At 47.4% G+C, this 27,337-nt stretch overlaps 28 non-coding genes and 1 pseudogene across 28 annotated transcripts; 21 read left to right on the forward strand and 8 right to left on the reverse strand.

Annotated features, from left to right (window-relative positions):
- Positions 1-414: 414 nt before the first annotated feature.
- Positions 415-578, forward strand: LOC134989628 (U1 spliceosomal RNA). The gene has a single exon (XR_010194745.1). It is a non-coding gene; the product is annotated as a U1 spliceosomal RNA (small nuclear RNA).
- A 6,630-nt stretch (positions 579-7,208) lies between these two features.
- Positions 7,209-7,324, reverse strand: LOC134989619 (U5 spliceosomal RNA). The gene has a single exon (XR_010194737.1). It is a non-coding gene; the product is annotated as a U5 spliceosomal RNA (small nuclear RNA).
- Positions 7,325-7,599: 275 nt separating this feature from the next.
- On the reverse strand, positions 7,600-7,715 carry LOC134989601 (U5 spliceosomal RNA). The gene has a single exon (XR_010194719.1). It is a non-coding gene; the product is annotated as a U5 spliceosomal RNA (small nuclear RNA).
- Positions 7,716-8,001: 286 nt separating this feature from the next.
- Positions 8,002-8,117, reverse strand: LOC134989599 (U5 spliceosomal RNA). The gene has a single exon (XR_010194717.1). It is a non-coding gene; the product is annotated as a U5 spliceosomal RNA (small nuclear RNA).
- A 286-nt stretch (positions 8,118-8,403) lies between these two features.
- LOC134989616 (U5 spliceosomal RNA) lies at positions 8,404-8,519 on the reverse strand. Its single transcript, XR_010194734.1, has one exon. It is a non-coding gene; the product is annotated as a U5 spliceosomal RNA (small nuclear RNA).
- Positions 8,520-8,789: 270 nt separating this feature from the next.
- LOC134989613 (U5 spliceosomal RNA) lies at positions 8,790-8,905 on the reverse strand. The gene has a single exon (XR_010194731.1). It is a non-coding gene; the product is annotated as a U5 spliceosomal RNA (small nuclear RNA).
- Positions 8,906-9,049: 144 nt separating this feature from the next.
- On the forward strand, positions 9,050-9,212 carry LOC134989631 (U1 spliceosomal RNA). The gene has a single exon (XR_010194748.1). It is a non-coding gene; the product is annotated as a U1 spliceosomal RNA (small nuclear RNA).
- A 4,815-nt stretch (positions 9,213-14,027) lies between these two features.
- LOC134989621 (U5 spliceosomal RNA) lies at positions 14,028-14,140 on the reverse strand. Its single transcript, XR_010194739.1, has one exon. It is a non-coding gene; the product is annotated as a U5 spliceosomal RNA (small nuclear RNA).
- Positions 14,141-14,426: 286 nt separating this feature from the next.
- LOC134989622 (U5 spliceosomal RNA) lies at positions 14,427-14,543 on the reverse strand. The gene has a single exon (XR_010194740.1). It is a non-coding gene; the product is annotated as a U5 spliceosomal RNA (small nuclear RNA).
- A 270-nt stretch (positions 14,544-14,813) lies between these two features.
- On the reverse strand, positions 14,814-14,929 carry LOC134989606 (U5 spliceosomal RNA). Its single transcript, XR_010194724.1, has one exon. It is a non-coding gene; the product is annotated as a U5 spliceosomal RNA (small nuclear RNA).
- Positions 14,930-15,073: 144 nt separating this feature from the next.
- Positions 15,074-15,237, forward strand: LOC134989640 (U1 spliceosomal RNA). The gene has a single exon (XR_010194757.1). It is a non-coding gene; the product is annotated as a U1 spliceosomal RNA (small nuclear RNA).
- Positions 15,238-15,389: 152 nt separating this feature from the next.
- Positions 15,390-15,552, forward strand: LOC134989582 (U1 spliceosomal RNA). Its single transcript, XR_010194705.1, has one exon. It is a non-coding gene; the product is annotated as a U1 spliceosomal RNA (small nuclear RNA).
- A 674-nt stretch (positions 15,553-16,226) lies between these two features.
- Positions 16,227-16,390, forward strand: LOC134989630 (U1 spliceosomal RNA). The gene has a single exon (XR_010194747.1). It is a non-coding gene; the product is annotated as a U1 spliceosomal RNA (small nuclear RNA).
- A 152-nt stretch (positions 16,391-16,542) lies between these two features.
- On the forward strand, positions 16,543-16,705 carry LOC134989669 (U1 spliceosomal RNA). The gene has a single exon (XR_010194783.1). It is a non-coding gene; the product is annotated as a U1 spliceosomal RNA (small nuclear RNA).
- A 671-nt stretch (positions 16,706-17,376) lies between these two features.
- LOC134989650 (U1 spliceosomal RNA) lies at positions 17,377-17,540 on the forward strand. The gene has a single exon (XR_010194766.1). It is a non-coding gene; the product is annotated as a U1 spliceosomal RNA (small nuclear RNA).
- A 152-nt stretch (positions 17,541-17,692) lies between these two features.
- On the forward strand, positions 17,693-17,855 carry LOC134989591 (U1 spliceosomal RNA). Its single transcript, XR_010194712.1, has one exon. It is a non-coding gene; the product is annotated as a U1 spliceosomal RNA (small nuclear RNA).
- Positions 17,856-18,529: 674 nt separating this feature from the next.
- On the forward strand, positions 18,530-18,693 carry LOC134989652 (U1 spliceosomal RNA). The gene has a single exon (XR_010194768.1). It is a non-coding gene; the product is annotated as a U1 spliceosomal RNA (small nuclear RNA).
- Positions 18,694-18,845: 152 nt separating this feature from the next.
- Positions 18,846-19,008, forward strand: LOC134989589 (U1 spliceosomal RNA). Its single transcript, XR_010194711.1, has one exon. It is a non-coding gene; the product is annotated as a U1 spliceosomal RNA (small nuclear RNA).
- Positions 19,009-19,682: 674 nt separating this feature from the next.
- Positions 19,683-19,846, forward strand: LOC134989549 (U1 spliceosomal RNA). Its single transcript, XR_010194683.1, has one exon. It is a non-coding gene; the product is annotated as a U1 spliceosomal RNA (small nuclear RNA).
- Positions 19,847-20,818: 972 nt separating this feature from the next.
- Positions 20,819-20,982, forward strand: LOC134989653 (U1 spliceosomal RNA). Its single transcript, XR_010194769.1, has one exon. It is a non-coding gene; the product is annotated as a U1 spliceosomal RNA (small nuclear RNA).
- A 152-nt stretch (positions 20,983-21,134) lies between these two features.
- On the forward strand, positions 21,135-21,297 carry LOC134989541 (U1 spliceosomal RNA). Its single transcript, XR_010194678.1, has one exon. It is a non-coding gene; the product is annotated as a U1 spliceosomal RNA (small nuclear RNA).
- Positions 21,298-21,967: 670 nt separating this feature from the next.
- LOC134989566 (U1 spliceosomal RNA) lies at positions 21,968-22,132 on the forward strand. Its single transcript, XR_010194692.1, has one exon. It is a non-coding gene; the product is annotated as a U1 spliceosomal RNA (small nuclear RNA).
- A 149-nt stretch (positions 22,133-22,281) lies between these two features.
- Positions 22,282-22,444, forward strand: LOC134989545 (U1 spliceosomal RNA). Its single transcript, XR_010194682.1, has one exon. It is a non-coding gene; the product is annotated as a U1 spliceosomal RNA (small nuclear RNA).
- Positions 22,445-23,118: 674 nt separating this feature from the next.
- Positions 23,119-23,282, forward strand: LOC134989655 (U1 spliceosomal RNA). Its single transcript, XR_010194770.1, has one exon. It is a non-coding gene; the product is annotated as a U1 spliceosomal RNA (small nuclear RNA).
- Positions 23,283-23,434: 152 nt separating this feature from the next.
- On the forward strand, positions 23,435-23,597 carry LOC134989569 (U1 spliceosomal RNA). The gene has a single exon (XR_010194695.1). It is a non-coding gene; the product is annotated as a U1 spliceosomal RNA (small nuclear RNA).
- A 674-nt stretch (positions 23,598-24,271) lies between these two features.
- LOC134989656 (U1 spliceosomal RNA) lies at positions 24,272-24,435 on the forward strand. The gene has a single exon (XR_010194771.1). It is a non-coding gene; the product is annotated as a U1 spliceosomal RNA (small nuclear RNA).
- Positions 24,436-24,587: 152 nt separating this feature from the next.
- Positions 24,588-24,729, forward strand: LOC134989550 (U1 spliceosomal RNA; annotated as a pseudogene).
- Positions 24,730-25,424: 695 nt separating this feature from the next.
- LOC134989665 (U1 spliceosomal RNA) lies at positions 25,425-25,588 on the forward strand. Its single transcript, XR_010194779.1, has one exon. It is a non-coding gene; the product is annotated as a U1 spliceosomal RNA (small nuclear RNA).
- A 152-nt stretch (positions 25,589-25,740) lies between these two features.
- On the forward strand, positions 25,741-25,903 carry LOC134989571 (U1 spliceosomal RNA). The gene has a single exon (XR_010194696.1). It is a non-coding gene; the product is annotated as a U1 spliceosomal RNA (small nuclear RNA).
- Positions 25,904-27,337: the final 1,434 nt, after the last annotated feature.

The following is a 27,337-nucleotide window of genomic DNA, read 5'->3' on the forward strand; positions in this document are numbered from 1 at the left end:
CATAGCCAACATGAGCCCCACACCGAAGGAAGGTGGAGGTGTTTAATGCAAACTAGGGGTCATCCAAGCGCCGCAAAAGGCCGCCATGCCCTGCACACCCCTTTTTTATTTTCATATGCAGACGAGGGTTGAAGCCAACTTTGACCCACTGCTTGGATGACATCACCATATGCAAATCCATCTGCTGCAGGCCTTCCCCCAGGAATGCTTGCACTAGTAGTTGCATTTGGTTTGTTGTTTGGGGGTGCTTCAGTGTTAGGCAGCCTTCTGCCCTCCCATGTTCATCTGAAAATATGTGTTCTCCCTGCAGTTGTTGTCCCCAGATGAGAGTTCCCTTGTGTTGCCTCAGTTGAATCTCCTTTACTTGACAGAGATGTGCCTGAGCAGCGGCCCTCCCCAGCCCTATCCCAAATCATACTTATTTTGCATAGGAGATACCATGGTCATGAAGATTGTTCTCCCAGGGTGAGGTTCATTCATTGCACTCTGGGTATGCTGACCCCTGTGATTTCCCCAAATGTGGGAAACTCGACTGCATTATTTGTGGTAGTGGGGGACTGCGTTCTTGCTTTCCTCTGGTCAGCTCTGGTAAAAGTCAGATTTCTTTGTCTCAGATCTTCCTCTAGCCTTGTTCTTCTTTCGAGAGTTCCCTTGTGCTGCCTCAGTTGGATCTCCTTCACTTGACAGGGGGTGCCCGAGCAGCAATCCTCCACAGCTCTAGCCCAACTCCTACTTACCTGCCAGGTGAGATACTATGATGTTCACTGTTAGGGCAATCAGGATGTGGAATTCCCTGCCAGGGAAGGTGGTAATGGCGGACTCTGTAATTGGATTTAAAAAAGGAATGGATACATTTCTGAATGAAAAAGCTATCCAAGGTTATAATACTTAAAATATCAACATGGTTAATCCGGGGGTAACATGAGTTATAGTAGCTAACTAGTCATAAAACATTATTCAGCAAGTATGTAGAATCATCACAACTTAAAACAGGTTGAACACGATGGGCAATTTGCCTCTATTCAACCTCAAAAACTATGTTACTATATGTTACTATATTACTATGTTACTGTAGTATACAGAACACCACAATGTAATGAGCAGTGATAGTGAGCACTGATGAGGATACTAGAACTGACACTGAGCAGCAAGATGCAGCACTGGACTATTAGTAATGTACTGTAGTATGCTGAGCACCACAATGCAGCACAAGACAATGAGCAGTGATACTGAGCACTGATGAGGATACTACTGAGAACTGACACTGAGCAGGAGAGACACACTACTAGTATTACTGAGCAGCAATAAGTAACCACTGATACTGAGCACTGATATTGAGATTTCCACTGAGAGAACATAGCCACGTCCTCTCCGCTCTCTCTTCAATGCACGAGTAAAAATGGCGGCAACGCGCAGCTCTTTATATGGAATCCGAATCTCGAGAGAATCCGACAGCGGGATGATGACATTTTCCCTTGTTCAGGTTTTCCGAGTCAGGCGGGAACAACCGAGCCTGCCTCGGACCAGTGTAAACCACATGGAGTTCGTCGGGAATTCGGTTCTCGGAGAACCGAACCCGCTCCTCTCTACCTTATACCCATCAATTTTTTTATTTTCAATCTAAGCCCCTGCAGTTTTCTGTAAGCATCTGCTTCGCTATGATGATCAACAAGTCACAAGGGCAAACACTCAGGGCTTGAGGCGTAGATCTTAGGACCAGCTGCTACAAGCATGGCAGAGGTGTCACTATCACTGGTGACACCCAGAGAGGTGGCGAAGGAGATTGTAATGCAGTGCGCGCAGATAAGCAGCGCAATGGTAAAAAGGAGGCATGGTTTCATAGGTAGGGGCGTGGCCTGGTGGCCTGAATCTACATTTTGTTGCTCCGGGTGTCCCGGGGGTTGGGGGCTGCACCCGGGGACTAGTGTGTGTGCGGTGCTGGCTCCTGCACAGTGACAGGGCATGGCCACCCAGCATGACGCCTCCATTCTTGACCATGCTGTAATTGCAGTCGCACTGCAGTTCAGCGTGATCATAAAAAATGGTGTAGCCTCCTGCTGGTGCAAACTGTATGTGCGCGCAGGAAGCCGCCACCATTTTTGTGATCACAGCGGCTGAATGTGATGTCATACAGCCGCTGTGACCACGCCCCCTGTGTCTCCTCCGTTGCAGACCCCATTTTGAAGCCTTGCCCCCGCACCGCTCCATCCCTGACTTGGAAATGGAGTGTTGCTGACCCCCCTCTCCCCCCCCCGCCCCGATTGACAGGCAGAGGCGATCGCATTCTCTGCGGGGTGCCGCAGAAAATGCAGGCACATGCGTATGCTGTTAGCAATTTTTGCAGTTGGATCGCTTATTGTGATTGCATTCCAACCTGAATCAGGCCCTATTACCTATCACAATGCGCTGCGGGCAGTACAAAATTGGGTTAATATAGGAGTAAAACTCCCAGACCTGTGCTCCTTAACTGTACCTGGTGGCTAGTGGAGCGGCTGCCCAGTAATCAGTGTCCACGCCAGTGCGCACACGGTCCACCCCCTACGGCCACGCTCCCCTTCATCAGCGGCCTCGTGATCCGGAAGGGCGGTGTGTGTGTGACTGACCTTAGGAAGAAACTGGAGCCTCCGCTGCAGTGACCCAGCAACCAGGGCACGGGAGTATACAGCGCCGCTGGGAGTGATGAAGCTGCAGTAAAGATGTCTATTAGACCTAGCCTGCTGCAGCCCTTGTAGATTCTCATAAAACAAGTTCTTCTTTTCTTGTCAAAATTAATAGCTAAGAATAGGCTGCCTGAGGCAGGCCCCTGTTAAGTGGCCTGCTACTGAAGGCACCAACTACAAACTGAGCTCCCTGTTCATGGAAGCGGGGTTATAGAGGAGGATGCGCTGAGCATCTTGGGAACAGTCAAAAGCTTTGAGCCGGTTGGTGCCTCAGATCAAGATCCTACTCTACACCCCAATGTGAATCCTTGTGGAGTCCAGTGTACCCCACAGAAGAAATTAATGTGTCACACCCATTGGCAGCAACCTTAGAATAGCTGCTGACGGGCACAATTGAGAAAGGAAGGGGGGGGGGGGGGGACATTTGAATCCAGCACATAGATGCAATTCAAATATGTAATTTGTACCTTCCTATTTTAAAATATAATGGATGAACCTCACCCTGTGAGAACAATCTTCATGATCAAGAGATCTCATATGCAAAATAAGTATGAGTTGGGATAGGGCTGGGGAGGGTGGCTGCTCGGGCAGCCCCTCCCCCGTCAAGTTAAGGAGATTCAACTGAGGACGCACAAGGGAACTCTCGTCTGGGGACAACAACTGCAGGGAGACCACATCTGTTCAGATGAACATGGGAGGGTGGAAGGCTGCCTAATATTGAAGCACCATCAAATATCAAACCATATGCAACAACTAGTACAAGCATTCCTGGGGGAAGGTCTGCAGAAGACGGATTTGCATACGGTGATGTCATCCAAGATGTGGGCCAAAGTTGGCTGGAACCCTCATCTGCATATGAAAAGAGAAAAGGGGCATGCAGGGCATGGCGGCCTTTTGCGGTGCTTGGATGACCCCTAGTTCGCATTAAACACCCCCACCCTACTTTGGTGTGGGGCTCATGTTGGCCATGCCCCATCCCCTGAAGCATTCAAGCTGATTTCTTGCAGCAGCTGGGCACTGTAACAGCTCCAGAGCTGTTCTGTAAGGCAAGTAAAAGGGTGTGGGCCCTGCAGCACCACCTGTAGTTCGCATTGTGCGTTGGAAGGCACAAAGTAAGCAGACGGGAGGAGAAGTCAGGATAGTGCGCAAGGGCATCCTTTTCTCTTAGTCCGTAGAGGATGCTGGGGTCACATTAAGAACCATGGGGTATAGACGGGATCCGCAAGAGACATGGGCACTTTAAGACTTTCAAAGGGTGTGAACTGGCTCCTCCCTCTATGCCCCTCCTCCAGACTCCAGTTATAGGAACTGTGCCCAGGGAGACGGACATTTCGAGGAAAGGATTTATTGTTAAACTAAGGTGAGCATCTTACCAGCTCACACCTTAAGCATGCCGCAGAACGTGGCATTCAACAGAACACAAGCCAACGGCATGAACAATTGCAGCAAAAAGCTGACCAGAACCATAACATAACATGTGTATAACCACAAGTAATAACTGCAGACACAGTATGGACTGGGACGGGTGCCCAGCATCCTCTACGGACTAAGAGAAAAGGATTTACCGGTAGGTATTAAAATCCTATTTTCTCATACGACCTAGAGGATGCTGGGGTCACATTAAGAACCATGGGGTTATACCAAAGCTCTTGAACGGGTGGGAGAGTGCGTACGACTCTGCAGCACCGAATGACCCAACTTGAGGTTATCATCAGCCAAGGTATCAAACTTGTAAAACTTAGCAAAAGTGTTTACTAAATAGCTGCTCGGCAAAGTTGCAATGCCGAGACTTCCCGACCAGCTGCCCAGGATGAACCCACCTTTCTAGTAGAATGGGTCTTCACCTAATTCAGTAACGGCAATCCTGCCATGGAATGAGCATGCTGAATCTTACCACAGATCCAGCGCATAATGGTCTACATGGAAGCAGGACACCCAATCCTGTTGGGAGCATACAGGACAAACAGAGCCTCTGTTTTCCTAATCTGAACCGTTCTGGTGACATAAATTTTCAAAGTTCTGACCACAGCCAGAGACTTTGACTCAACGAAGGTGTCAGTGGCCAAAGGCACCATGTGGAAAGATGAACCACCTTCGGCAGAAATTGTTGACGTGTCCTCAATTCTGCTCTATCTTCATGAAAGATCAAATAAAGGCTCTTGTGATACTGCATGGTTTGTACTGTTTTCCATGTGCTCCCAGATCTTTCAAGCAAGTAGCATGGTCAAGAAAGTTCTGTTTGAAAAGAAACAACATTTACTGTCATTGTTATAGAATTTGGGAGAAAAAACAAGAAGAAATCTGCACTGTTGACGCACTGGACAGAATGAATGAATCATAAAATATAACCTTTATTAAGTATGTATTAAAATTGGATAAATATTAATATTATTATCCCAAACTGCAGTGAAACATAAAGGTTAAAATCACAGAACTAACATACATGTGCATAAGAAGAATAAAGAGATGTGAAAAAAAGGTTTAAAAAGCGTGTCCGTGTGTGATTATTTTTGAAGGCACAACCCTGGCGGGGTTGTTTATATAGATATATATGTTGCTAATAATCACTTTCTAGCGTAATGTTATTAAATAGCTGTTAGTATCTATGTCGTCAGGTACCACTGGGTCGTATCCTATATACTCCCTTCACTCAATAGGGGTTACCTCCCGGGAAGCCATCCCCATTGGCGATTTTGTGGGGGTGATTGAGTTTAACCGGTAAGCTAACCTCCAATTTGTGGGGTGCTTAGGTAGATGGGGATCACTTATTTCTCTGTGTCCCCTAAGACTATATTCCTAAATTCAATACCACAGGGGGATAGCTTTCTATATCGGATAAGGAATCACTTGATAGGGAAATCTCTATGCATCATGGAAAGATCATATTTATTAATATCCAAACTAAAAAAATGATGAATAGCTTTAATTTAGCTGTTTAGATATAGTTAATTGGCGAGATATACCAACAGGTGCGGTTGCCTTAAGGAATATGGCAATTCCAATATAAATAGCAGCCCTCCTTCATATAATCAGCCAGATCTTATTAAATCTGGTCCAGATATAGCCGTTCAGATATACTTAATTGACAACATATATCAATCGGTGGGGTTGCCTTAAGGAATATAGCAATTCCAATTCTCATATAAATAGCAACCTTCCTTCATATATTCAGCCAGATCTTATTTAATCTGATCTAGGCGTAGGCAATAATGCTTTCCTTAGAGGTATAGCCACCTCAATTCTTATTAGGAAGCAAAGTGTCTGTCATAATGGTTTATCCAATTCATCTAAGAAATAATATATTCCATGTGTCAGAGATTCATTACTCTCTATTTACACTGTTAAAGAGTTAATTCTTATTATGTTACAGTGTAATGAAATTATCATATAGGGAGATGTGGCAATTCCATGTGCTATATATATAATAACCCTTAGTGGTCCAGATTCCACAATGAGGAATTTTCTTATAAACCGCTGAAACACACAGCTGTTTGACTGACTTCCAAATATATCTATCTCACTTTGTAACAGTCTTATGATAGAGAAACTGTTACATATTCGGTCACTTAGTTATCTAAAGGTAAACAGACTCAGTGTGAGGGTAATATAATATATCAAATGCGCTGTCAATAATCGTGGTAACTGGTGTAATAATGTGGTATATTGAGTATGCTAGTAAGGCATATAACTGCTCTCCAGCCTTTAAGTGTTACCAATCAATTTGTTACACTGTAAAGGATTTATGGTGTCCTGTTAGGACATGCAGCTGCTAGGCTGACTCAAAGATTTATCCATTTGTAACAATTATGTAACAGTTATATACATGTTACTGGTATTACATAGAAATAGTATGACACAGGCCAGCAGTCCCATGTGTCTAGATTCCACAATAGGAGATTTTCTTTGTCTTATAAACTGCTGGAACACACAGCTGCTAGACTGACTTCAAATATATATATTACTTTGTAACAGTCTTATAGTAAAGAGACTGTTACACACTGTCATATAGTTATCTCAAGGTTAGCAGATTCTGTGTGAGGATAGTGTTCTGTTAGAACATGCAGCTGCTAGGCTGACTCATAGAAAATGTATCCATTTGTAACAAATGACACATACAGCATTAAATTAATATCTATAGCAGCCCATGTGACATCTCTACTCTTATCATAATTGTCTGGTTATTGCCAATCTGGACAGCAGGAGTGATATATATTCACTAGTCCCAATATCCCATCATATAAATATACCCACACTGATATACTTTCTTATCAAGAGTTATTAGTAGCTATCTGTATGCACTTTAGACATTGTATCTGCTAAGTGACATCATATCTAGTGTATTCCTTTCTTATAGCTCAGCTTCTATTCCCTATTAGTGGAGACTAACAGCTAACATCATAATCATATATTTTTGTTTTATAACATTTCACATGAGTCAAATACACGCGGACACGCCGTGCCCTACACGTGTGTTTCACTGCATCTATGGCAACTTACATTAAAGCTAACAAGAAAGCACACTCGTTCTGTCTTTAAACTGATAAAAGAAACCCCAATAATATGGGGCATGCAAAAATTGAGATAAAACTCAGTTTTGCTCCTCTCCACGGAAATCTTTAATAAAAGGCGAAATATTTGTTAGTTCTGAAGAGAAACCAGAGCATGACCAAGATTCCACCTGTCGCCTGAGTGCCATGCCAGCAGTTCTCATTGAGCTCAAAGTGAGCACCCAATTTGAAAGAAAGATAGCAGATTTCTCACCAGGCTTCCCCTAGCTATAAACATGGTTTGTACTCTTTTCCATGTGTTCCCAGATCTTTCAAGCAATTAGTATAGTCAAGAAAGTTCTGTTTGAAAAGAAACAAACATTTACTGTCATTTCTATGCAAATGAGCTTACATTAAAGCACACTCGTTCTATCTTTAAACAGATAAAATAAAACCCCAATAAGATGGGGAATGCAAAATTTGAGATAAAACTCAGTTTTGCTCCTCTCCACGGAAATCTTTAGTAAAAGGCGAAAGATTTGTTCGTTCTGAAGAGAAACCAGAGCATGACCAAGATTCCACCTGTCGCCTGAGTGCCATGCCAGCAGTCCTCATTCAGCTCAAAGTGAGCACCCAATTTGAAAGAAAGAAAGCAGATTTCTCACCAGGCTTCCCCTTGCTATAAGCATGGTTTGTACTCTTTTCCATGTGCTCCCAGATCTTTCAAGCAAGTAGCATGGTCAAGAAAGTTCTGTTTGAAAAGAAACAGACATTTACTGTCATTGTTATACAAATAAACTTACATTAAAGCCAACAAGAAAGCACACTCATTCTGTCCTTAAACTGATAAAAGAAACCCCAATAATATGGGGCATGCAAAAATTGAGATAAAACTCAGTTTTGCTCCTCTCCACGGAAATCTTTAGTAAAAGGCGAAAGATTTGTTCGTTCTGAAGAGAAACCAGAGCATGACCAAGATTCCACCTGTCGCCTGAGTGCCATGCCAGCAGTCCTCATTCAGCTCAAAGTGAGCACCCAATTTGAAAGAAAGAAAGCAGATTTCTCACCAGGCTTCCCCTTGCTATAAGCATGGTTTGTACTCTTTTCCATGTGCTCCCAGATCTTTCAAGCAAGTAGCATGGTCAAGAAAGTTCTGTTTGAAAAGAAACAGACATTTACTGTCATTGTTATACAAATAAACTTACATTAAAGCCAACAAGAAAGCACACTCATTCTGTCCTTAAACTGATAAAAGAAACCCCAATAATATGGGGCATGCAAAAATTGAGATAAAACTCAGTTTTGCTCCTCTCCACGGAAATCTTTAATAAATGGCGAAAGATTTGTTCATTCTGAAGAGAAACCAGAGCATGACCAAGATTCCACCTGTCGCCTGAGTGCCATGCCAGCAGTCCTCATTCAGATCAAAGTGAGCGCCCAATTTGAAAGAAAGCAGATTTCTCACCTGGCTTCTCCTTGCTATAAGCATGGTTTGTACTGTATTCCATGTGCTCCCAGATCTTTCAAGCAAGTAGCATGGTCAAGAAAGTTCTGTTTGAAAAGAAACAAACATTTACTGTAATTTCTATGCAAATGAGCTTTCATTAAAGCACACTCATTCTATCTTTAAACCGATAAAAGAAAATCCAAAAAGATGGGGCATGCAAAAATTGAGGTAAAACTCAGTTTTGCTCCTCTCCACGGAAATCTTTAGTAAAAGGCGAAAGATTTGTTCGTTCTGAAGAGAAACCAGAGCATGACCAAGATTTTCATCTGAAAATATGTGTTCTCCCTGCAGTTGTTGTCCCCAGATGAGAGTTCCCTTGTGCTGCCTCAGTTGAATCTCCTTTACTTGACAGAGATGTGCCTGAGCAGCGGCCCTCCCCAGCCCTATCCCAAATCATACTTATTTTGCACAGGAGATACCATGGTCATGAAGATTGTTCTCCCAGGGTGAGGTTCATTCATTGCATTCTGGGTATGCTGACCCCTGTGATTTCCCCAATGTGGGAAACTCGACTGCATTATTTGTGGTAGTGGGGGACTGTGTTTGTGCTTTCCTCTGGTCAGCTCTGGTAAAAGTCAGATTTCTTTGTCTCAGATCTTCCTCTAGCCTTGTTCTTCTTTCGAGAGTTCCCTTGTGCTGCCTCAGTTGGATCTCCTTCACTTGACAGGGGGTGCCCGAGCAGCAATCCTCCACAGCTCTAGCCCAACTCCTACTTACCTGCCAGGTGAGATACTATGATCTTCACTGTTAGGGCAATCAGGATGTGGAATTCCCTGCCAGGGAAGGTGGTAATGGCGGACTCTGTAATTGGATTTAAAAAAGGAATGGATACATTTCTGAATGAAAAAGCTATCTAAGGTTATAATACTTAAAATATCAACATGGTTAATCCGGGGGTAACATGAGTTATAGTAGCTAACTAGTCATAAAATATTATTCAGCAAGTATGTAGAATCATCACAACTTAAAACAGGTTGAACACGATGGGCAATTTGCCTCTATTCAACCTCAAAAACTATGTTACTATATGTTACTATATTACTATGTTACTGTAGTATACAGAAAACCAAAATGCAATGAACAGTGATAGTGAGCACTGATGAGGATACTAGAACTGACACTGAGCAGCAAGATGCAGCACTGGACTATTAGTAATGTACTGTAGTATGCTGAGCACCACAATGCAGCACAAGACAATGAGCAGTGATACTGAGCACTGATGAGGATACTACTGAGAACTGACACTGAGCAGGAGAGACACACTACTAGTATTACTGAGCAGCAATAAGTAACCACTGATACTGAGCACTGATATTGAGATTTCCACTGAGAGAACATAGCCACGTCCATTCCGCTCTCTCTTCAATGCACGAGTAAAAATGGCGGCAACGCGCAGCTCTTTATATGGAATCCGAATCTCGCGAGAATCCGACAGCGGGATGATGACATTTTCCCTTGTTCAGGTTTTGCGAGTCAGGCGGGAACAACCGAGCCTGCCTCGGACCAGTGTAAACAACGTGGAGTTCGTGGGGAATTCGGTTCTCGGAGAACCGAACCCGCTCCTCTCTACCTTATACCAATCAATTTTTTTATTTTCAATCTAAGCCCCTGCAGTTTTCTGTAAGCATCTGCTTCGCTATGATGATCAACAAGTCACAAGGGCAAACACTCAGGGCTTGAGGCGTAGATCTTAGGACCAGCTGCTACAAGCATGGCAGAGGTGTCACTATCACTGGTGACACCCAGAGAGGTGGCGAGGGAGATTGTAATGCAGTGCGCGCAGATAAGCAGCGCAATGGTAAAAAGGAGGCATGGTTTCATAGGTAGGGGCGTGGCCTGGTGGCCTGAATCTACATTTTGTTGCTCCGGGTGTCCCGGGGGTTGGGGGCTGCACCCGGGGACTAGTGTGTGAGCGGTGCTGGCTCCTGCACAGTGAAAGGGCATGGCCACCCAGCATGACGCCTCCCTTCTTGACCATGCTGTAATTGCAGTCGCACTGCAGTTCAGCGTGATCATAAAAAATGGTGTAGCCTCCTGCTGGTGCAGACTGTATGTGCGCGCAGGAAGCCGCCACCATTTTTGTGATCACAGCGGCTGAATGTGATGTCATACAGCCGCTGTGACCACGCCCCCTGTGTCTACTCCGTTGCAGACCCCATTTTGAAGCCTTGCCCCCGCACCGCTCCATCCCTGACTTGGAAATGGAGTGTTGCTGACCCACCTATCCCCCCCCGCCCCGATTGACAGGCAGAGGCGATCGCATTCTCTGCGGGGTGCCGCAGAAAATGCAGGCACATGCGTATGCTCTTAGCAATTTTTGCAGTTGGATCGCTTATTGTGATTGCAATCCAACCTGAATCAGGCCCTATTACCTATCACAATGCGCTGCGGGCAGTACAAAATTGGGTTAATATAGGAGAAAAACCCCCAGACCTGTGCTCCTTAACTGTACCTGGTGGCTAGTGGAGCGGCTGCCCAGTAATCAGTGTCCACGCCAGTGCGCACACGGTCCACCCCCTACGGCCACGCTCCCCTTCATCAGCGGCCTCGTGATCCGGAAGGGTGGTGTGTGTGTGACTGACCTTAGGATGAAACCGGACCCTCCGCTGCAGTGACCCAGCAACCAGGGCACGGGAGTATACAGCGCCGCTGGGAGTGATGAAGCTGCAGTAAAGATGTCTATTAGACCTAGCCTGCTGCAGCCCTTGTAGATTCTCATAAAACAAGTTCTTCTTTTCTTGTCAAAATTTATAGCTAAGAATAGGCTGCCTGAGGCAGGCCCCTGTTAAGTGGCCTGCTACTGAAGGCACCAACTACAAACTGAGCTCCCTGTTCATGGAAGCGGGGTTATAGAGGAGAATGCACTGAGCATCTTGGGAACAGTCAAAAGCTTTGAGCCGGTTGGTGCCTCAGATCAAGATCCTACTCTACACCCCAATGTGAATCCTTGTGGAGTCCAGTGTACCCCACAGAAGAAATTAATGTGTCACACCCATTGGCAGCAACCTTAGAATAGCTGCTGACGGGCACAATTGAGAAAGGAAGGGGGGGGGGGGGGACATTTGAATCCAGCACATAAATGCAATTCAAATATGTAATTTGTACCTTCCTATTTTAAAATATAATGGATGAACCTCACCCTGTGAGAACAATCTTCATGATCAAGAGATCACATATGCAAAATAAGTATGAGTTGGGATAGGGCTGGGGAGGGTGGCTGCTCGGGCAGCCCCTCCCCCGTCAAGTTAAGGAGATTCAACTGAGGAAGCACAAGGGAACTCTCGTCTGGGGACAACAACTGCAGGGAGACCACATCTTTTCAGATGAACATGGGAGGGCGGAAGGCTGCCTAATACTGAAGCACCATCAAATATCAAACCATATGCAACATCTAGTACAAGCCTTCCTGGGGGAAGGTCTGCAGCAGACGGATTTGCATACAGTGATGTTATTCAAGCAGTGGGCCAAAGTTGGCTGGAACCCTCATCTGCATATGAAAAGAGAAAAGGGGCGTGCAGGGCATGGCGGCCTTTTGCAGTGCTTGGATGACCCCTAGTTCTCATTAAACACCCCCACCCTCCTTTGGTGTGGGGCTCATGTTGGCCATGCCCCATCCCCTGAAGCATTCAAGCTGATTTCTTGCAGCAGCTGGGCACTGTAACAGCTCCAGAGCTGTTCTGTAAGGCAAGTAAAAGGGTGTGGGCCCTGCAGCACCACCTGTAGTTTGCATTGTGCGTTGGAAGGCACAAAGTAAGCAGACGGGAGGAGAAGTCAGGATAGTGCGCAAGGGCATCCTTTTCTCTTAGTCCGTAGAGGATGCTGGGGTCACATTAAGAACCATGGGGTATAGACGGGATCCGCAATAGACATGGGCACTTTAAGACTATCAAAGGGTGTGAACTGGCTCCTCCCTCTATGCCCCTCCTCCAGACTCCAGTTATAGGAACTGTGCCCATGGAGACGGACATTTCGAGGAAAGGATTTATTGTTAAACTAAGGTGAGCATCTTACCAGCTCACACCTTAAGCATGCCGCAGAACGTGGCATTCAACAGAACACAAGCCAACGGCATGAATAATTGCAGCAAAAAGCTGACCAGAACCATAACACAACATGTGTATAACCACAAGTAATAACTGCAGACACAGTATGGACTGGGACGGGTGCCCAGCATCCTCTACAGACTAAGAGAAAAGGATTTACCGGTAGGTATTAAAATCCTATTTTCTCATACGACCTAGAGGATGCTGGGGTCACATTAAGAACCATGGGGTTATACCAAAGCTCTTGAACGGGTGGAAGAGTGCGTACGACTCTGCAGCACCGAATTACCCAACTTGAAGTTATCATCGGCCAAGGTATCAAACTTGTAAAACTTAGCAAAAGTGTTTACTAAATAGCTGCTCGGCAAAGTTGCAATGCCGAGACTCCCCGACCAGCTGCCCAGGATGAACCCACCTTTCTAGTAGAATGGGTCTTCACCTAATTCAGTAACGGCAATCCTGCCATGGAATGAGCATGCTGAATCTTACCACAGATCCAGCGCATAATGGTCTACATGGAAGCAGGACACCCAATCCTGTTGGGAGCATACAGGACAAACAGAGCCTCTGTTTTCCTAATCTGAACCGTTCTGGTGACATAAATTTTCAAAGTTCTGACCACAGCCAGAGACTTTGACTCAACGAAGGTGTCAGTGGCCAAAGGCACCATGTGGAAAGATGAACCACCTTCGGCAGAAATTGTTGACGTGTCCTCAATTCTGCTCTATCTTCATGAAAGATCAAATAAAGGCTCTTGTGATACTGCATGGTTTGTACTGTTTTCCATGTGCTCCCAGATCTTTCAAGCAAGTAGCATGGTCAAGAAAGTTCTGTTTGAAAAGAAACAAACATTTACTGTCATTGTTATGCAAATAAACTTACATTAAAGCTAACCAGAAAGCACACTCGTTCTGTCTTTAAACTGATAAAAGAAACCCCAATAATATGGGCATACCTCCCAACTTTGTCGGCTCGCAAAGAGGGACACACGCGCGGCGAAGTCGCACGCGCTCCCAAAAAGGGCGTGGCCTAAGTAAAAAGGGGCATGGCTTCGCGGGAGGACCCGCGATCGCGAGTCACGCCCCCGTTTTCGGCACTGAGGGGGCATGCCCAGCGCTCTGTGAGCCGCTGGCATGCCACCTCTCCCTCTGACTTCAGTGAATAGACGCTGTGCGCACAGCGACTATTCACCGCTGCTCTGCTAAGCAGGGCAGCGACAGACAGAGCCTCCCAACTGTCCTACCCACCGCGGGACACTGCGGCCCGCAGGTGGGACAGCGGGACAGTCCCCAAAAAACGGGACTGTCCCGCGAAAATCGGGACAGTTGGGAGGTATGATATGGGGCATGCAAAAATTGAGATAAAACTCAGTTTTGCTCCTCTCCACGGAAATCTTTAGTAAAAGGCGAAAGATTTGTTCGTTCTGAAGAGAAACCAGAGCATGACCAAGATTCCACCTGTCGCCTGAGTGCCATGCCAGCAGTCCTCATTCAGCTCAAAGTGAGCACCCAATTTGAAAGAAAGAAAGCAGATTTCTCACCAGGCTTCCCCTTGCTATAAACATGGTTTGTACTCTTTTCCATGTGCTCCCAGATCTTTCAAGCAATTAGTATGGTCAAGAAAGTTCTGCTTGAAAAGAAACAGACATTTATTGTCATTGTTATGCAAATAAACTTACATTAAAGCTAACAAGAAAGCACACTTGTTCTGTCTTTAAACTGATAAAAGAAACCCCAATAATATGGGGCATGCAAAAATTGAGATAAAACTCAGTTTTGCTCCTCTCCACGGATAATCTTTAATAAAAGGCGAAAGATTTGTTCATTCTGAAGAGAAACCAGAGCATGACCAAGATTCCACCTGTCGCCTGAGTGCTGTGCCAGCAGTCCTCATTCAGATCAAAGTGAGCGCCCAATTTGAAAGAAAGCAGATTTCTCACCTGGCTTCTCCTTGCTATAAGCATGGTTTGTACTGTATTCCATGTGCTCCCAGATCTTTAAAGCAAGTAGCATGGTCAAGAAAGTTCTGTTTGAACATAAATAAACATTTACTGTCATTTCTATGCAAATGAGCTTACATTAAAGCACACTCATTCTATCTTTAAACCGGTAAAAGAAACCCCAAAAAGATGGGGCATGCAAAAATTGAGATAAAACTCGGTTTTGCTCCTCTCCACGGAAATCTTTAGTAAGAGGCGAAAGATTTGTTCGTTCTGAAGAGAAACCAGAGCATGACCAAGATTTTTATCTGAAAATATGTGTTCTCCCTGCAGTTGTTGTCCCCAGATGAGAGTTCCCTTGTGCTGCCTCAGCTGAATCTCCTTTACTTGACAGAGATGTGCCTGAGCAGCGGCCCTCCCCAGCCCTATCCCAAATCATACTTATTTTGCATAGGCGATACCATGGTCATGAAGATTGTTCTCCCAGGGTGAGGTTCATTCATTGCATTCTGGGTATGCTGACCCCTGTGATTTCCCCAAATGTGGGAAACTCGACTGCATTATTTGTGGTAGTGGGGGACTGTGTTTGTGCTTTCCTCTAGTCAGCTCTGGTAAAAGTCAGATTTATTTGTCTCAGATCTTCCTCTAGCCTTGTTCTTCTTTCGAGAGTTCCCTTGTGCTGCCTCAGTTGGATCTCTTTCACTTGACAGGGGGGTGCCCGAGTAGCGACCCTCCCCAGCTCTAGCCTAACTCCTACTTACCTGCCAGGTGAGATACTATGATCATGAAGGTGCTTCTCCCAGGGCAAGGCTCACCCATTGCACTCTGGGTGTGGTGCCCCTGCGATTTCCCCAAATATGGGAAGCTTGACTGCATAATTTGTGTTTCCCCTGGTCGGCTCTCGTATAATTCAGATCTCTTTGTCTCAGGTCTCTCTCCAGCCTAGTTTGCTGTCTGTTTCCACTTCTTTTTTCATGAGCCCCTCCCTTTTATACCCTTGTGCACTATCCTGACTTCTCCTCTTGTCTGCTTATTTTGTGCCTTCCAATGCACAATGCAAACTACAGGTAGTGCTGCAGGGCCCACACCCTTTTACTTGCCGTACAGAGCAGCTCTGGAGCTGTTACAGTGCCCAGCTGCTGCAAGAAATCAGCTTGAATGCTTCAGGGGCTGGGGCATAGCCAACATGAGCCCCACACCGAAGGAGGGTGGAGGTGTTTAATGCGAACTAGGGGTCATCCAAGCGCCGCAAAAGGCCGCTATGCCCTGCACGCCCCTTTTCTCTTTTCATATGCAGACGAGGGTTGAAGCCAACTTTGACCCACTGCTTGGATGACATCACCGTATGCAAATCCATCTGCTGCAGGCCTTCCCCCAGGAATGCTTGCACTAGTTGTTGCATTTGGTTTGTTGTTTGGGGGTGCTTCATTATTAGGCAGCCTTCTGCCCTCCCATGTTCATCTGAAAATATGTGTTCTCCCTGCAGTTGTTGTCCCCAGATGAGAGTTCCCTTGTGCTGCCTCAATTGAATCTCCTTTACTTGACATAGAAGTGCCTGAGCAGCGGCCCTCCCCAGCCCTATCCCAAATCATACTTATTTTGCATAGGAGATACCATGGTCATGAAGATTGTTCTCCCAGGGTGAGGTTCATTCATTGCATTCTGGGTATGCTGACCCCTGTGATTTCCCCAAATGTGGGATACTCGACTGCATTATTTGTGGTAGTGGGGGACTGTGTTTGTGCTTTCCTCTGGTCAGCTCTGGTAAAAGTCAGATTTATTTGTCTCAGATCTTCCTCTAGCCTTGTTCTTCTTTCGAGAGTTCCCTTGTGCTGCCTCAGTTGAATCTCCTTCACTTGACAGGGGGGTACCCGAGCAGCGACCCTCCCCAGCTCTAGCCCAACTTCTACTTACCTGGCAGGTGAGATACTATGATCATGTAGGTGCTTCTCCCAGGGCAAGGCTCACCCATTGCACTCTGGGTGTGCTGCTCCTGCGATTTCCCCAAATGTGGGAAACTTGACTGCATAATTTGTGTTTCCCCTGGTCGGCTCTCGTATAATTCAGATCTCTTTGTCTCAGGTCTCTCTCCAGCCTAGTTTGCTGTCTGTTTCAACTTCTCTTTTCTTGAGCCGCTCCCTTCTATGCCCTTGCGCACTATCCTGACTTCTCCCGTCTGCTTACTTTGTGCCTTCCAATGCACAATGCAAACTACAGGTAGTGCTGCAGGGCCCACACCCTTTTACTTGCCGTTCAGAGCAGCTCTGGAGCTGTTACAGTGCCCAGCTGCTGCAAGAAATCAGCTTGAATGCTTCAGGGGCTGGGGCATAGCCAACATGAGCCCCACACCGAAGGAGGGTGGAGGTGTTTAATGCGAACTAGGGGTCATCCAAGCGCCGCAAAAGGCCGCCATGCCCTGCACGCCCCTTTTCTCTTTTCATATGCAGACGAGGGTTGAAGCCAACTTTGACCCACTGCTTGGATGACATCACTATATGCAAATCCATCTGCTGCAGGCCTTCCCCCAGGAATGCTTGTACTAGTTGTTGCATTTGGTTTGTTGTTTGGGGGTGCTTCAGTATTAGGCAGCCTTCTGCCCTCCCATGTTTATCTGAAAATATGTGTTCTCCCTGCAGTTGTTGTCCCCAGATGAGAGTTCCCTTGTGCTGCCTCAGTTGAATCTCCTTTACTTGACAGAGATGTGCCTGAGCAGCGGCCCTCCCCAACCCTATCCCAAATCATACTTATTTTGCATAGGCGATACCATGGTCATGAAGATTGTTCTCCCAGGGTGAGTTTCATTCATTGCATTCTGGGTATGCTGACCCCTGTGATTTCCCCAAATGTGGGAAACTCGACTGCATTATTTGTGGTAGTGGGGGACTGTGTTTGTGCTTTCCTCTGGACAGCTCTGGTAAAAGTCAGATTTCTTTGTCTCAGATCTTCCTCTAGCCTTGTTCTTCTTTCGAGAGTTCCCTTGTGCTGCCTCAGTTGGATCTCTTTAACTTGACAGGGGGGTGCCCGAGCAGCGACCCTCCCCAGCTCTAGCCCAACTCCTACTTACTTGCCAGGTGAGATACTATGATCATGAAGGATCTTCTCCCAGGGCAAGGCTCACCCATTGCACTCTGGGTGTGGTGCCCCTGCGATTTCCCCAAATGTGGGAAGCTTGACTGCATAATTTGTGTTTCCCCTGGTCGGCTCTCGTATAATTCAGATCTCTTTGTCTCAGGTCTCTCTCCAGCCTAGTTTGCTGTCTGTTTCCACTTCTTTTTTCATGAGCCCCTCCCTTTTATACCCTTGTGCACTATCCTGACTTCTCCTCCTGTCTGCTTACTTTGTGCCTTCCAATGCACAATGCAAACTACAGGTAGTGCTGTAGGGCCCACACCCTTTTACTTGCCGTACAGAGCAGCTCTGGAGCTGTTACAGTGCCCAGCTGCTGCAAGAAATCAGCTTGAATGCTTCAGGGGCTGGGGCATAGCCAACATGAGCCCCACACCGAAGGAGGGTGGAGGTGTTTAATGCGAACTAGGGGTCATCCAGGCGCCGCAAAAGGCCGCCATGCCCTGCACGCCCCTTTTCTCTTTTCATATGCAGACGAGGGTTGAAGCCAACTTTGACCCACTGCTTGGATGACATCACTATATGCAAATCCATCTGCTGCAGGCCTTCCCCCAGGAATGCTTGTACTAGTTGTTGCATTTGGTTTGTTGTTTGGGGGTGCTTCAGTATTAGGCAGCCTTCTGCCCTCCCATGTTTATCTGAAAATATGTGTTCTCCCTGCAGTTGTTGTCCCCAGATGAGAGTTCCCTTGTGCTGCCTCAGTTGAATCTCCTTTACTTGACAGAGATGTGCCTGAGCAGCGGCCCTCCCCAACCCTATCCCAAATCATACTTATTTTGCATAGGCGATACCATGGTCATGAAGATTGTTCTCCCAGGGTGAGTTTCATTCATTGCATTCTGGGTATGCTGACCCCTGTGATTTCCCCAAATGTGGGAAACTCGACTGCATTATTTGTGGTAGTGGGGGACTGTGTTTGTGCTTTCCTCTGGACAGCTCTGGTAAAAGTCAGATTTCTTTGTCTCAGATCTTCCTCTAGCCTTGTTCTTCTTTCGAGAGTTCCCTTGTGCTGCCTCAGTTGGATCTCTTTAACTTGACAGGGGGGTGCCCGAGCAGCGACCCTCCCCAGCTCTAGCCCAACTCCTACTTACTTGCCAGGTGAGATAATATGATCATGAAGGATCTTCTCCCAGGGCAAGGCTCACCCATTGCACTCTGGGTGTGGTGCCCCTGCGATTTCCCCAAATGTGGGAAGCTTGACTGCATAATTTGTGTTTCCCCTGGTCGGCTCTCGTATAATTCAGATCTCTTTGTCTCAGGTCTCTCTCCAGCCTAGTTTGCTGTCTGTTTCCACTTCTTTTTTCATGAGCCCCTCCCTTTTATACCCTTGTGCACTATCCTGACTTCTCCTCCTGTCTGCTTACTTTGTGCCTTCCAATGCACAATGCAAACTACAGGTAGTGCTGTAGGGCCCACACCCTTTTACTTGCCGTACAGAGCAGCTCTGGAGCTGTTACAGTGCCCAGCTACTGCAAGAAATCAGCTTGAATGCTTCAGGGGCTGGGGCACAGCCAACATGAGCCCCACACCGAAGGAGGGTGGAGGTGTTTAATGTGAACTAGGGGTCATCCAAGCACCGCAAAAGGCCGCCATGCCCTGCACGCCCCTTTTCTCTTTTCATATGCAGACGAGGGTTGAAGCCAACTTTGACCCACTGCTTGGATGACATCACCGTATGCAAATCCATCTGCTGCAGGCCTTCCCCCAGGAATGCTTGCACTAGTTGTTGCATTTGGTTTGTTGTTTGGGGGTGCTTCAGTATTAGGCAGCCTTCTGCCCTCCCATGTTCATCTGAAAATATGTGTTCTCCCTGCAGTTGTTGTCCCCAGATGAGAGTTCCCTTGTGCTGCCTCAGTTGAATCTCCTTTACTTGACAGAGATGTGCCTGAGCAGCGGCCCTCCCCAGCCCTATCCCAAATCATACTTATTTTGCATAGGAGATACCATGGTCATGAAGATTGTTCTCCCAGGGTGAGGTTCATTCATTGCATTCTGGGTATGCTGACCCCTGTGATTTCCCCAAATGTGGGAAACTCGACTGCATTATTTGTGGTAGTGGGGGACTGTGTTTGTGCTTTCCTCTGGTCAGCTCAGGTAAAAGTCAGATTTATTTGTCTCAGATCTTCCTCTAGCCTTGTTCTTCTTTCGAGAGTTTCCTTGTGCTGCCTCAGTTGGATCTCTTTCACTTGACAGGGGGGTGCCCGAGCAGCGACCCTCCCCAGCTCTAGCCCAACTCCTACTTACCTGCCAGGTGAGATACTATGATCATGAAGGTGCTTCTCCCAGGGCAAGGCTCACCCATTGCACTCTGATTTCCCCAAATGTGGGAAGCTTGACTGCATAATTTGTGTTTCCCATGGTCGGCTCTCGTATAATTCAGATCTCTTTGTCTCAGGTCTCTCTCCAGCCTAGTTTGCTGTCTGTTTCCACTTCTTTTTTCATGAGCCCCTCCCTTTTATACCCTTGTGCACTATCCTGACTTCTCCTCCTGTCTGCTTACTTTGTGCCTTCCAATGCACAATGCAAACTACAGGTAGTGCTGCAGGGCCCACACCCTTTTACTTGCCGTACAGAGCAGCTCTGGAGCTGTTACAGTGCCCAGCTGCTGCAAGAAATCAGCTTGAATGCTTCAGGGGCTGGGGCATAGCCAACATGAGCCCCACACCGAAGGAGGGTGGAGGTGTTTAATGCGAACTAGGGGTCATCCAAGCGCCGCAAAAGGCCGCCATGCCCTGCACGCCCCTTTTCTCTTTTCATATGCAGACGAGGGTTGAAGCCAACTTTGACCCACTGCTTGGATGACATCACCGTATGCAAATCCATCTGCTGCAGGCCTTCCCCCAGGAATGCTTGCACTAGTTGATGCATTTGGTTTGTTGTTTGGGGGTGCTTCAGTATTAGGCAGCCTTCTGCCCTCCCATGTTCATCTGAAAATATGTGTTCTCCCTGCAGTTGTTGTCCCCAGATGAGAGTTCCCTTGTGCTGCCTCAGTTGAATCTCCTTTACTTGACAGAGATGTGCCTGAGCAGCGGCCCTCCCCAGCCCTATCCCAAATCATACTTATTTTGCATAGGAGATACCATGGTCATGAAGATTGTTCTCCCACGGTGAGGTTCATTCATTGCATTCTGGGTATGCTGACCCCTGTGATTTCCCCAAATGTGGGAAACTCGACTGCTTTATTTGTGGTAGTGGGGGACTGTGTTTGTGCTTTCCTCTGGTCAGCTCTGGTAAAAGTCAGATTTCTTTGTCTCAGATCTTCCTTTAGCCTTGTTCTTCTTTCGAGAGTTCCCTTGTGCTGCCTCAGTTGGATCTCCTTCACTTGACAGGGGGGTACCCGAGCAGCGACCCTCCCCAGCTCTAGCCCAACTTCTACTTACCTGGCAGGTGAGATACTATGATCATGTAGGTGCTTCTCCCAGGGCAAGGCTCACCCATTGCACTCTGGGTGTGCTGCTCCTGCGATTTCCCCAAATGTGGGAAACTTGACTGCATAATTTGTGTTTCCCCTGGTCGGCTCTCGTATAATTCAGATCTCTTTGTCTCAGGTCTCTCTCCAGCCTAGTTTGCTGTCTGTTTCAACTTCTCTTTTCTTGAGCCGCTCCCTTCTATGCCCTTGCGCACTATCCTGACTTCTCCCGTCTGCTTACTTTGTGCCTTCCAATGCACAATGCAAACTACAGGTAGTGCTGCAGGGCCCACACCCTTTTACTTGCCGTTCAGAGCTGCTCTGGAGCTGTTACAGTGCCCAGCTGCTGCAATAAATCAGCTTGAATGCTTCAGGGGATGGGGCATGGCCAACATGAGCCCCACACCAAAGGAGGGTGGGGTGTTTAATGCGAACTAGGGGTCATCCAAGCACCGCAAAAGGCCGCCATGCCCTGCACGCCCCTTTTCTCTTTTCATATGCAGATGAGGGTTGAAGCCAACTTTGACCCACTGCTTGGATGACATCACTGTATGCAAATCCGTCTTCTGCAGAACTTCCCCCAGGAATGCTTGCACTAGTTGTTGCATTTGGTTTGTTGTTTGGGGGTGCTTCAGTATTAGGCAGCCTTCTGCCCTCCCATGTTCATCTGAAAATATGTGTTCTCCCTGCAGTTGTTGTCCCCAGATGAGAGTTCCCTTGTGCTGCCTCAGTTGAATCTCCTTTACTTGACAGAGATGTGCATGAGCAGCGGCCCTCCCCAGCCCTATCCCAAATCATACTTATTTTGCATAGGAGATACCATGGTCATGAAGATTACTCTCCCAGGGTGAGGTTCATTCATTGCATTCTGGGTATGCTGACCCCTGTGATTTCCCCAAATGTGGGAAACGTGACTGCTTTATTTGTTGGTAGTGGGGGACTGTGTTTGTGTTTTCCTCTGATCTCTGGTAAAAGTCAGATTTCTTTGTTTCAGATCTTCCTCTAGCCTTGTTCTTCTTTCGAGAGTTTCCTTGTGCTGCCTCAGTTGGATCTCCTTCACTTGACAGGGGGGTGCCCGAGCAGCGACCCTCCCCAGCTCTAGCCCAACTCCTACTTACCTGCCAGGTGAGATACTATGATCATGAAGGTGCTTCTCCCAGGGCAAGGCTCACCCATTGCACTCTGGGTGTGCTGCCCCTGCGATTTCCCCAAATGTGGGAAACTTGACTGCATAATTTGTGTTTCCCCTGGTCAGGTCTCGTATAATTCAGATCTCTTTGTCTCAGGTCTCTCTCCAGCCTAGTTTGCTGTCTGTTTCCACTTCTCTTTTCTTGAGCCGCTCCCTTCTATGCCCTTGCGCACTATCCTGACTTCTCCTCCTTTCTGCTTACTTTGTGCCTTCCAACGCACAATGCGAACTACAGGTAGTGCTGCAGGGCCCACACCCTTTTACTTGCCTTACAGAGCAGCTCTGGAGCTGTTACAGTGCCCAGCTGCTGCAAGAAATCAGCTTGAATGCTTCAGGGGCTGGGGCATAGCCAACATGAGCCCCACACCGAAGGAGGGTGGAGGTGTTTAATGCAAACTAGGGGTCAGCCAAGTGCTGCAAAAGGCCACCATGCCCTGCACGCCCCTTTTCTCTTTTCATTTGCAGACGAGGGTTGAAGCCAACTTTGACCCACTGCTTGGATGACATCACCATATGCAAATCTATCTGCTGCAGGCCTTCCCCCAGGAATGCTTGCACTAGTTGTTGCATTTGGTTTGTTGTTTGGGGGTGCTTCAGTATTAGGCAGCCTTCTGCCCTCCCATGTTCATCTGAAAATATGTGTTCTCCCTGCAGTTGTTGTCCCCAGATGAGAGTTCCCTTGTGCTGCCTCAGTTGAATCTCCTTTACTTGACAGAGATGTGCCTGAGCAGCGGCCCTCCCCAGCCATATCCCAAATCATACTTATTTTGCATAGGAGATACCATTGTTATGAAGATTGTTCTCCCAGGGTGCGGTTCATTCATTGCACTCTGGGTATGCTGACCCCTGTGATTTCCCCAAATGTGGGAAACTCGACTGCATTATTTGTGGTAGTGGTGGACTGTGTTTGTGCTTTCCTCTGGTCAGCTCTGGTAAAAGTCAGATTTCTTTGTCTCAGATCTTCCTCTAGCCTTGTTCTTCTTTCGAGAGTTCCTTTGTGCTGCCTCAGTTGGATCTCCTTCACTTGACAGGGGGGTGCCCGAGCAGCGACCCTCCCCAGCTCTAGCCCAACTCCTACTTACCTGCCAGGTGAGATACTATGATCATGAAGGTGCTTCTCCAAGGGCAAGGCTCACCCATTGCACTCTGGGTGTGCTGCTCCTGCGATTTCCCCAAATGTGGGAAACTTGACTGCATAATTTGTGTTTCCCCTGGTCAGGTCTCGTATAATTCAGATATCTTTGTCTCAGGTCTCTCTCCAGCCTAGTTTGCTGTCTGTTTCCACTTCTCTTTTCTTGAGCCGCTCCCTTCTATGCCCTTGCGCACTATCCTGACTTCTCCTCCTTTCTGCTTACTTTGTGCCTTCCAACGCACAATGCGAACTACAGGTAGTGCTGCAGGGCCCACACCCTTTTACTTGCCTTACAGAGCAGCTCTGGAGCTGTTACAGTGCCCAGCTGCTGCAAGAAATCAGCTTGAATGCTTCAGGGGCTGGGGCATAGCCAACATGAGCCCCACACCGAAGGAGGGTGGAGGTGTTTAATGCAAACTAGGGGTCAGCCAAGTGCCGCAAAAGGCCACCATGCCCTGCACGCCCCTTTTCTCTTTTCATATGCAGACGAGGGTTGAAGCCAACTTTGACCCACTGCTTGGATGACATCACCATATGCAAATCTATCTGCTGCAGGCCTTCCCCCAGGAATGCTTGCACTAGTTGTTGCATTTGGTTTGTTGTTTGGGGGTGCTTCAGTATTAGGCAGCCTTCTGCCCTCCCATGTTCATCTGAAAATATGTGTTCTCCCTGCAGTTGTTGTCCCCAGATGAGAGTTCCCTTGTGCTGCCTCAGTTGAATCTCCTTTACTTGACAGAGATGTGCCTGAGCAGCGGCCCTCCCCAGCCATATCCCAAATCATACTTATTTTGCATAGGAGATACCATTGTTATGAAGATTGTTCTCCCAGGGTGCGGTTCATTCATTGCACTCTGGGTATGCTGACCCCTGTGATTTCCCCAAATGTGGGAAACTCGACTGCATTATTTGTGGTAGTGGTGGACTGTGTTTGTGCTTTCCTCTGGTCAGCTCTGGTAAAAGTCAGATTTCTTTGTCTCAGATCTTCCTCTAGCCTTGTTCTTCTTTCGAGAGTTCCTTTGTGCTGCCTCAGTTGGATCTCCTTCACTTGACAGGGGGGTGCCCGAGCAGCGACCCTCCCCAGCTCTAGCCCAACTCCTACTTACCTGCCAGGTGAGATACTATGATCATGAAGGTGCTTCTCCCAGGGCAAGGCTCACCCATTGCACTCTGGGTGTGCTGCCCCTGCAATTTCCCCAAATGTGGGAAACTTGACTGCATAATTTGTGTTTCCCCTGGTCGGCTCTCATATAATTCAGATCTCTTTGTCTCAGGTCTCTCTCCAGCCTAGTTTGCTGTCTGTTTCCACTTCTCTTTTCTTGAGCCCCTCCCTTCTATACCCTTGTGCACTATCCTGACTTCTCCTCCCGTCTGCTTACTTTGTGCCTTCCAATGCACAATGCAAACTACAGGTAGTGCTGCAGGGCCCACACCCTTTTACTTGCCTTACAGAGCAGCTCTGGAGCTGTTACAGTGCCCAGCTGCTGCAAGAAATCAGCTTGAATGCTTCATGGGATGGGGCATGGCCAACATGAGCCCCACACCAAAGGAGGGTGGGGGTGTTTAATGCGATCTAGGGGTCATCCAAGCAGTGCAAAAGGCCGCCATGCCCTGCACGCCCCTTTTCTCTTTTCATATGCAGATGAGGGTTGAAGCCAACTTTGACCCACTGCTTGGATAACATCACCATATGCAAATCCATCTGCTGCAGGCCTTCCCCCAGGAATGCTTGCACTAGTTGTTGCATTTGGTTTGTTGTTTGGGGGTGCTTCAGTATTAGGCAGCCTTCTGCCCTCCCATGTTCATCTGAAAATATGTGTTCTCCCTGCATTTGTTGTCCCCAGATGAGAGTTCCCTTGTGCTGCCTCAGTTGAATTTCCTTTACTTGACAGAGATGTGCCTGAGCAGCGGCCCTCCCCAGCCCTATCCCAAATCATACTTATTTTGCATAGGAGACACCATGGTCATGAAGATTGTTCACCCAGGGTGAGGTTCATTCATTGCATTCTGGGTATGCTGACCCCTGTGATTTCCCCAAATGTGGGAAACTCGCCTGCATTATTTGTGGTAGTGGGGGACTGTGTTTGTGTTTTCCGCTGGTCAGCTCTGGTAAAAGTCAGATTTCTTTGTCTCAGATCTTCCTCTAGCCTTGTTCTTCTTTCGAGAGTTCCATTGTGCTGCCTCAGTTGGATCTCCTTCACTTGACAGGGGGGTGCCCGAGCAGCGACCCTCCCCAGCTCTAGCCCAACTCCTATTTACCTGCCAGGTGAGATACTATGATCTTGAAGGTGCTTCTCCCAGGGCAAGGCTCACCCATTGCACTCTGGGTGTGCTGCCCCTGCGATTTCCCCAAATGTGGGAAACTTGACTGCATAATTTGTGTTTCCCCTGGTCGGCTCTCGTATAATTCAGATCTCTTTGTCTCAGGTCTCTCTCCAGCCTAGTTTGCTGTCTGTTTCCACTTCTCTATTCTTGAGCCGCTCCCTTCTATGCCCTTGCGCACTATCCTGACTTCTCCCGTCTGCTTACTTTGTGCCTTCCAACGCACAATGCGAACTACAGGTAGTGCTGCAGGGCCCACACCCTTTTATTTGCCTTACAGAGCAGCTCTGGAGCTGTTACAGTGCCCAGCTGCTGCAAGAAATCAGCTTGAATGCTTCAGGGGCTGGGGCATAGTCAACATGAGCCCCACACCGAAGGAGGGTGGAGGTGTTTAATGCGAACTAGGGGTCATCCAAGCGCCGCAAAATGCCGCCATGCCCTGCATAACCCTTTTCTCTTTTCATATGCAGATGAGGGTTCCAGCCAACTTTGGCCCACTGCTTGGATGACATCACCGTATGCAAATTCGTCTCCTGCAGACCTTCCCCCAGGAATGCTTGTACTAGTTATTGCATATGGTTTGATATTTGATGGTGCTTCAGTATTAGGCAGCCTTCCGCCCTCCCATGTTCATCTGAAAAGATGTGGTCTCCCTGCAGTTGTTGTCCCCAGACGAGAGTTCCCTTGTGCTTCCTCAGTTGAATCTCCTTAACTTGACGGGGGAGGGGCTGCCCGAGCAGCCACCCTCCCCAGCCCTATCCCAACTCATACTTGTTTTGCATATGAGATCTCTATATCATGAAGATTGTTCTCACAGGGTGAGGTTCATCCATTATATTTTAAAATAGGAAGGTTCAAATTACATATTTGAATTGCATCTATGTGCTGGATTCAAATGTCCCCCCCCTTCCTTTCTCAATTGTGCCCATCAGCAGCTATTCTAAGGTTGCTGCCAATGGGTGTGACACATTAATTTCTTCTGTGGGGTACACTGGACTCCACAAGGATTCACATTGGGGTGTAGAGTAGGATCTTGATCTGAGGCACCAACCGGCTCAAAGCTTTTGACTGTTCCCAAGATGCTCAGCGCATTCTCCTCTATAACCCCGCTTCCATGAACAGGGAGCTCAGTTTGTAGTTGTTGCCTTCAGTAGCAGGCCACTTAACAGGGGCCTGCCTCAAGCAGCCTATTCTTAGCTATTAATTTTGACAAGAAAAGAAGAACTTTTTTTATGAGAATCTACAAGGGCTGCAGCAGGCTAGGTCTAATAGACATCTTTACTGCAGCTTCATCACTCCCAGCGGCACTGTATACTCCCGTGCCCTGGTTGCTGGGTCACTGCAGCGGAGGCTCCGGTTTCTTCCTAAGGTCAGTCACACACAATGTAACACCCCGGTATAACAAGTGTGTAAACTATGTGGAACAGGTCAGGGATACCTTGATGGACTATTCCTCCTTCAGCAGCAGCTCTTCTCTATTCCTGGCAGAGAGGCAAGGTTTCCCCAGACACAAAGAAAGGCAGGCA

This window comes from Pseudophryne corroboree, unplaced genomic scaffold (genome assembly GCF_028390025.1).
Source record: "Pseudophryne corroboree isolate aPseCor3 unplaced genomic scaffold, aPseCor3.hap2 scaffold_1112, whole genome shotgun sequence".
NCBI classification, from domain to species: domain Eukaryota; kingdom Metazoa; phylum Chordata; class Amphibia; order Anura; family Myobatrachidae; genus Pseudophryne; species Pseudophryne corroboree.